This window comes from Suncus etruscus, chromosome 11 (assembly GCF_024139225.1).
Source record: "Suncus etruscus isolate mSunEtr1 chromosome 11, mSunEtr1.pri.cur, whole genome shotgun sequence".
In the NCBI taxonomy this organism is placed as follows: Eukaryota; Metazoa; Chordata; class Mammalia; order Eulipotyphla; family Soricidae; genus Suncus; species Suncus etruscus.
The window spans coordinates 85,412,008-85,420,133 of NC_064858.1; the positions used below are offsets into that span (position 1 = coordinate 85,412,008).

General features: G+C 44.1%; 1 non-coding gene across 1 annotated transcript; it reads right to left on the reverse strand.

The window, feature by feature from the left end:
* Positions 1-3,347: 3,347 nt before the first annotated feature.
* On the reverse strand, positions 3,348-3,511 carry LOC126023572 (U1 spliceosomal RNA). Its single transcript, XR_007500687.1, has one exon. It is a non-coding gene; the product is annotated as a U1 spliceosomal RNA (small nuclear RNA).
* Positions 3,512-8,126: the final 4,615 nt, after the last annotated feature.

The following is an 8,126-nucleotide window of genomic DNA, read 5'->3' on the forward strand; positions in this document are numbered from 1 at the left end:
CCCTTTTCCTTTGATGTGCAAGATGCCCCTCCTGTGCTTCAAATGGCACTCATTGACCTGCAATGCAACTCTGATCTCAAAGACAAGTTCAGGGAGATTAGTGGAAAAGCAGACATGCATGGGCAATTTTTAGAGAGAATTGCCCCCCAGCTTCCCTGAGCTTTCCCGAATGTTCAAGCGCACCATGTGCCTTTTTGGAAGCACATATTTGTGTGAAAAGTTATTCTCCACATTGAACTTCAATAAGTCAAAGTACAGGTCTAGACTTAATGATGATCATCTTCAAGCCATACTGAGGGTCTCAACTGCTTCCTCTCTAAAGCCAAATGTGGTTCAGATTTGTGAGAAGAAGCGCTATCAAGTCTCTGGCAGCAAGGAATAGGCAAAAGATGCCATGTTCAGAAGAACTGTTCATGATCTTCACTCAATGTTCTATTCATGTTCAGAAGAAATAATTAAAACTGTTAATAATGGGGGCCGGGTAGGTGGCGCTGGAGGTAAGGTGTCTGCCTTGCAAGCGCTAGCCAAGGAAGGACCGCGGTTCGATCCCCCGGCGTCCCATATGGTCCCCCCAAGCCAGGGGCGATTTCTGAGCACATAGCCAGGAGTAACCCCTGAGCGTCAAACGGGTGTGGCCCAAAAAAAAACAAAAAAAAACAAAAAAACAAAAAACTGTTAATACGGCGTTTGCCTTGCAAGCAGCCGATCCAGGACCAAAGGTGGTTGGTTCGAATCCCGGTGTCCCATATGGTCCCCGGTGCCTGCCAGGAGCTATTTCTGAGCAGACAGCCAGGAGTAACCCCTGAGCACTGCCAGGTGTGATCCAAAAACAAAACAAAACAAAAAAAAAACTGTTAATAATGACGTTTGAGGACTTTTTTTTTGTGAAATCCCTTATGCGGCCCTGCCTCACCTCGACTTTACCTTCTGTGGTCCCCAGGTAAATTGAGTTTGAGACCCCTGATCTAGAACATCCATTCAACAAAACTGTGAAGAATGAATGAATTTCTGTTGTTTATAAGTCTTTACCTGTAGCATTGCAAGCTAAAATAACTTGCCAAAGATAATCAAGTATATATCAGAGTGATGATTAATGATTAGTTTCAGTCACCTTCACATAAATATTAACTATAACCAGAAACAAGGATAGAGTGATCATGAGCATCTTTTCTTTTGTTGTTTTGTTTTTGGGTCACACCTGGTGGCGCTCAGGGACTACAGGGTTACTCCCAGCTCTGTGCTCAGAAGTTGCTCCTGGCAGGCATGGGAGACCATATGGGATGCCAGAATTTAAACCACCATCTGTTCGAATCAGCTGTGTGCAAGGCAAATGCTCTACCGCCATGCTATCTCTTCAGCCAATCATGAGCATCTTGATCAACCCAAAACAACAAACAACAACAACAAAAAACATAAAAACAGAGTACTGAAGGGGCTGGAGAGATAGCACAGCAGCATTTGCCTTGCAAGCAGCCGATCCAGGAGCTAAGGTGGTTGGTTCGAATCCCGGTGTCCCATATGGTCTCCCATGCCTGCCAGGAGCTATTTCTGAGCAGATAGCCAGGAGTAACCCCTGAGCACCACCAGATGTAGCCCAAACCAAAAAAAAAAAAAAAAAAAAAAAAAAAAAGAGAGAGAGAAAGAGAGTACTGAAAGTATTGTGAAGTTATATATTATTTCATAATAATACTTTTTTTTTTTTTTTGGCCACACCAGTGGTGCTCAAAGTCTACCCCTAGTGTTGTACTCAAGATTTGCTCTAGGTTGGGGCCAGGCGGTGGCGCTAAAGGTAAGGTGCCTGCCTTGCCTGCGCTAGCCTCAGACGGACCGCGGTTCGATCCCCCGGCGTCCCATATGGTCCCCCAAGCCAGGAGTAACCCCTGAGCGTCACCGGGTGTGGCCCAAAAACAAAACAAAAGAAAAAAAAAAAAAAAGATTTGCTCTAGGGCCAGGAGAGATAGCACAGTGGCATTTGCCTTGCAAGCAGCCGATCCAGGACCAAAGGTGGTTGGTTCGAATCCCGGTGTCCCATATGGTCCCTTGTGCCTGCCAGGAGCTATTTCTGAGCAGTCAGCCAGGAGTAACCTCTGAGCACCGCTGGGTGTGACCCAAAAACCAAAACCAAAACCAAAAACAAACAAAAAAAAGATTTGCTCAAGTGATATTCAGGAAACTGCAATGCTGACGATAGAACCCATAGCTCCTACATGCAAAGCATGCAATCCAGTCTTTTCAGTCATTTCCCCAGCCCACAACAATGTTTTTTTTTGTGTGTGTTAGCCACATATGATGGTACTTATGTGTGTTAGCCACATATGATGGCTTCGTACTTGAGATTCATTCCTAACAGGCTCAGGGACTATATGAGATACCAGGAATTAAACCCAGCTCAATCTTGTGCAAGGCAAGCACAATACTGTTCTATCTCTCTGCTCCCAATACTCTTTATTATTTTGTTTTAGGCACTGTGACTTTCTTTTCTTTTTTCTTTTTGGTTTTTGGGTCACACCCAGCAGCCGCTCAGGGGTTACGCCTGGCTCTACACTCAGAAATCGCTCCTGGCAGGCTTGGGGAATCATATGGGATGCCAGGATTCAAACCACCATCCTTCTGCATGCAAGGCCATACCTCCATGCTATCTTTCCGGCCCCTCACTGTGACTTTCAATTTTACATTACTGTCAATGACAGGGTTCCATACATACAACATTCCAATACAGCCCCCCTCCTCAAACACAAATGTTCATTTTCAACAGCATAATTATTTCAGATTAGTAGATGGTTTTTTATATTCGGTTGCTTTTTGCCATTTGTTGTTCCCTTACTATGTTTTTTTTTATTTTTTATTTTTAATTATGAGAACAAAGATGAAAAGAGGACAAGGTAAAGTTACAGTGGAAGGACAATCACCCATAAATAGAATTCTCAGAAATCCCCTTGCTGATATCTTAACTTTGAACTTTCAACCAAAGAACATTAAGAAAAATAAAACTGTATGAAGTTTTTAGACCATACCTGGTGGTGCTTGAGGCTCATGCAGTGTATGAGCTAATATTTTTGTTTGTTTGTTTTGTCCTAGGCTAGCGCCAGCAAGGCAAACACCTTACAGCTCCTCTACATGGCTCCGGCCCCCAGGAGCGATTTCTGAGAGCAGATTCAGGAGTCACCCCTGAGTGCCGCTGGGTGTGGTCCCTCAAAATAATATTTAGCTGCTATAAGAAAAGATACAATAGGAGCCAAAGAGACAGCACAGTACTTGCTTTGCATGAATTTGATCATTTGCCGGGATTCTAATGCTGTGCTATCTCTCCAGCCCCTGATCATCTATTCTTTTTATTTTTTTTTTTCCAGGGTAGAGCGCGGACACAGTCCCCCACTACCACAAATTATGCAGTCGAGTTTCCCACATTTGGGGAAATCGCAGGGGTCAGCATATCCGGAGTGCAATGGATAAGCCTCACCCTGGGAAAACCACCTTCGTGATCATGGTATCTCCCCTGCCAGGTAAGTATTGATCATCTATTCTTTTTTTGTTTGTTTGTTTGTTTGTTTTTGGGCCACACTTGGTAACGCTCAGGGGTTACTCCTGGCTATGAGCTCAGAAATCGCTCCTGGATTGGGAGACCATATGGGACTCCGGGGGATGGAACCACCGTCTGTCCTAGGCTAGCGCTGGCAAGGCAGACACCTTACCTCTAGCGCCACTACACCGGCCCCTGATCATCTATTCTTTTTTTCTTTTTGGTTTTTGGGGCCACACCCGTTTGATGCTCAGGGGTTACTTCTGGATAAGCACTCAGAAATGGCCCCTGGCTTGGGGAGACCATATGGGACGCTGGGGGATCGAACCGTGGTCCTTCCTTGTCTAGCACTTGCAAGGCAGACACCTTACCTCTAGCGCCACCTCACCGGCCCCTGATCATCTATTCTTTTTTTTTTAATTTTTTATTTTTAATTATGAGAACAAAGATGCAAAGAAAGAGGACAAGGTAAAGTTACAGTGGAAGGACAATCACCCATAACATAATTCTCAGAAGAAGTCCCCTTGCTGATATCTTAACTTTGAACTTTCAGCCAAAGAACATTAAGATAAATAAAACAGAATCCATGTACAATTACTTTGTCCCTCAAGTCCCCAGATTGTAACACATTATAATATTTCTTAACAGCACACAAGGCAATCTAAAGCCATAAAACTTACATAACTCCTTAAACATTAGAGGCATAATATTTTTTTAAATTTCCATGTACATGCATATTAGCTTAAGTTAACCTCAAATTTTAAGTGTTTTTTTTAAGGATTAGAGTCAAAGGAGCACAGTAAAAACAGTGTTAGAGTGGCAATTGTTGTTTGCATAGGCCCACCAAAATATGAGGGGCATGAAAAGGAATAACCTTGGCCTAAATACAAAGAGAACCTACCCCTGAAGTTTCCTGGCATAAGACCAACTCTAGGCTCCAGGCAAGCTAGATCATCCAATCCAAGACATTGACTGTAGTGCCAACACACTTTTCACACAGTCTCTGTTGTTGGTATCATGTTCCTATATTAAAGATCCTGGAATCTGCATATCCTACATTGAAGTCAGGATGTGGAGTGTCCTCTCGTTTCACCTCACCATTAAAGGGCAATGCAGGGAGCCCTGTTCTGTAAGCAGGTCATTGTTGTTGTTAAGTCTTCTCAGTGTTGAGGGAAGTCTCTTTTGAGCAGGTCGATGTCTGAGCAGTGGTAGAGGATTGCTTCCAGGTGATGTTATAGACAAACCTGATCATCTATTCTTTTTTTTTTTTTTTTTTTTTTTTGGTTTTTGGGTTACACCCGGAGGTGCTCAGGGGTTACTCCTGGCTATCTGCTCAGAAATAGCTCCTGGCAGGCACGGGGGACCATATGGGACACCGGGATTCGAACCAACCACCTTTGGTCCTGGATTGGCTGCTTGCAAGGCAAATGCCGCTGTGCTATCTCTCCGGGCCCTGATCATCTATTCTTAACACTATCAATTGTTTCTAGATTTGGGCTGTTATATATAGTGCTGTAATGGACATAAGATTATGAATATCTTTTCTGAATGAATAGTCCTCAGGCCCTGGTACCCTTTTAGATATCCAGAAGTGGGATTTCAGGTTCATGTGAAAGCTCAGATCTTTTCTTTTTACTGATGTGTCCATATTGTTCACTAAAATGATCGAGCCAGTTAACATTCCCACTACAGTGGATGAAGGTTCCTTTATTCCCACATCCATGTTAACATTGTTTTTTGTTTGTTTGTTTTTGGGCCACACCTGGTGATGCTCAGGGGTTACTCCTGGCTATGTGCCCAGAAATCGCTCCTGGCTTGGGGGATCATATGGGACACTGGGGGAGTGAACCATGGTTTGTCCTAGGTCAGCGCTTGCAAGGCCCTACTGCTTGAGCCACCACTCTGGCCCCAACATTGTTTTTTTATTTTAACACTGGTTGTTTTTAAACTTTGTGATTTTGTGATGTGTATTAATCTTACTGTCATGAGATGTTATTTCATTGCTTTTTATTATTTACTTGTTTGTTTATTTATTTCTGGTGAGAGCACACCTGGTGGTGCTTAGGGCTTGCTTTTGGGTCCATGCTCAGGAATCACTCCTGGCAGGGCATGGGGGTACCATAATGGGGTGGTTGGGATTGAAGCTGGGTCAGCTGCATGCAAAGTAAATGCCCTAGCTACTGTACTATCTCACCAGCGCTTTAGCCCTCATTGCTGTTTATGTTGCGATGGGTCAGTAAAGTAGCCAGCAAGAAAGTGGTAGCCTTGGGCCCGGAGAGATAGCATAGCGGCGTTTGCCTTGCAAGCAGCCGATCCAGGACCAAAGGTGGTTGGTTCGAATCCTGGTGTGGCCCAAAAAAAAAAAAAAAAAAAGAAAGTGGTAGCCTTAAGAAGAGTGTTTTCTCTCTCTGCTTGATGCTCCTAGGATATCCACACACAGGGAAATGCCTTGCTTGGCTGTGCGTGGAGTCCTCTTGGTGTAGAAGACGACCCCTGACACCCAGTTTCTCAGGCCCTTTGAACTTAGGCTAGAGTGAGGAATTGATCTTTGTAGGAAAGGAAAGAAGATGAAAACATTCTGAGTTCATTGCCTTCCCTTCCAGAAAAAAGTTTCAGGAGGTAAAATACTGGAGCAAGACTGTTTTTTTTAATATATATAATTTTTATTTTGACCATATTGGCTTACATATCTTTCACAGTAAAGACAGTTTTTATTGTGACTTTTGTTTGTTTGTTTGTTTGTTTGTTTTGGGCCACACCCAGCGTTGCCCAGGGGTTACTCCTGGCTGTCTGCTCAGAAATAGCTCCTGGCAGGCACGGGGGACCATATGGGATACTGGAATTTGAACCAACCATCTTTGGTCCTGGATCGGCTGCTTGCAAGGCGAACACCGCTGTGCTATCTCTACGGGCCCCTAAGACAGTTTTTATTAAATTAAATTTACTTAGTCATTTTTTTTGGCCACACCTGGTGACACTCAGGGTTACTCCTGGCAATGCACTCAGAAATCACTCCTGGGGCCGGGCGGTGGCGCTAAAGGTAAGGTGCCTGCCTTGCCTGCGCTAACCTTGGACGGACCGCGGTTCGATCCCCCGGTGTCCCATATGGTCCCCCAAGCCAGGAGCAACTTCTGAGCACATAGCCAGGAGTAACCCCTGAGCATTATCGGGTGTGGCCCAAAAAACAAAAAACAAAACAAAAAAAAAAAAAGAAAAGAAATCACTCCTGGGGCCCAGAGAGATAGCACAGCGGCGTTTGCCTTGCAAACAGCCGATCCAGGACCAAAGGTGGTTGGTTCGAATCCCGGTGTCCCATATGGTCCCCCGTGCCTGCCAGGAGCTATTTCTGAGCAGACAGCCAGGAGTAACCCCTGAGCACCGCCGGGTGTGGCCCAAGAAAAAAAAAAAAAAAAAGAAATCACTTCTGGCTCGGGAGACCATATGGGACGCCGGGGATCAAACCCAGGTCCATCGAAAGAAAGAAAGAAAGAAAGAAAGAAAGAAAGAAAGAAAGAAAGAAAGAAAGAAAGAAAGAAAGAAAGAAAGAGAGAGAGAGAGAGAGAGAGAGAGAGAGAGAGAGAGAGAGAGAGAGAGAGAGAGAGAGAAAGAGAAAGAAAGAAAGTGTAAAGGAAAAGTTTCCCCTGGATTTGCTAACTGCCCTGATCACCTACCCCCCTTCACAATTCTGGGAACTTACCTCCCTTCACAATTCTGGGAACTTACCTCCCTTCACAATTGTGGGAACGTGTAGAACTTTCTTTCTGTTCCTACATGGTTTTAACCTGGTCATGTTAACCCTGTAAGCTTGCACCTGTACCTTGCAAAAATGTGATTGAGCAAATGCCAGATGTCATGTACTTCCTAAAGCCAATCAATCTACTGTACCTTTCTATTGTTTGAAATACTATATACAGCTTGTAAGCTCATGGCTCAGGGCTGGCAGTTTCTAGCTTATGCTGGATTCTAGCGCAGCCCCTGCATGCTTGTAAGAAAATAAACCCCCTGTTTTTGCATGAGACTGTGGTCTTGGTGTCTTTGAACAGCGCATCATTCTCCTAGACTTAACGAAAGAAAGAAAGAAAGAAAGAAAGAAAGAAAGAAAGAAAGAAAGAAAGAAAGAAAGAAAGAAAGAAAGAAAGAAAGAAAGAAAGAAAGGGGGCCGGGCGGTGGCGCTAGACGTAAGGTGCCTGCCTTGCCTGCGCTAGCCTAGGATGGACCGAGGTTCGATCCCCCGGCGTCCCATATGGTCCCCCAAGCCAGGAGCGACTTCTGAGCGCATAGCCAGGAGTAACCCCTGAGCGTCACCGGGTGTGGCCCAAAAACCAAAAAAAAAAAAGAAAGAAAGAAAGAAAGAAAGAAAGAGAGAGAGAGAGAAGAAAGAAAGAAAGAAAGAAAGAAAGAAAGAAAGAAAGAAAGAAAGAAAGAAAGAAAGAAAGAAAGAAAGAAAAAGAGAGAGAGAGAAAGAAAGAAAGAAAGAAAGAAAGAAAGAAAAAGAGAGAAAAAGAGAGAAAGAAAGAAGAGAGAGAAAGAAAGAAGAGAGAGAAAGAAAAGAAAGAAGGAAAGAAAGAAAGAGAGAGAGAGAAAGAAAGAGAGAGAGGGGCCGGAG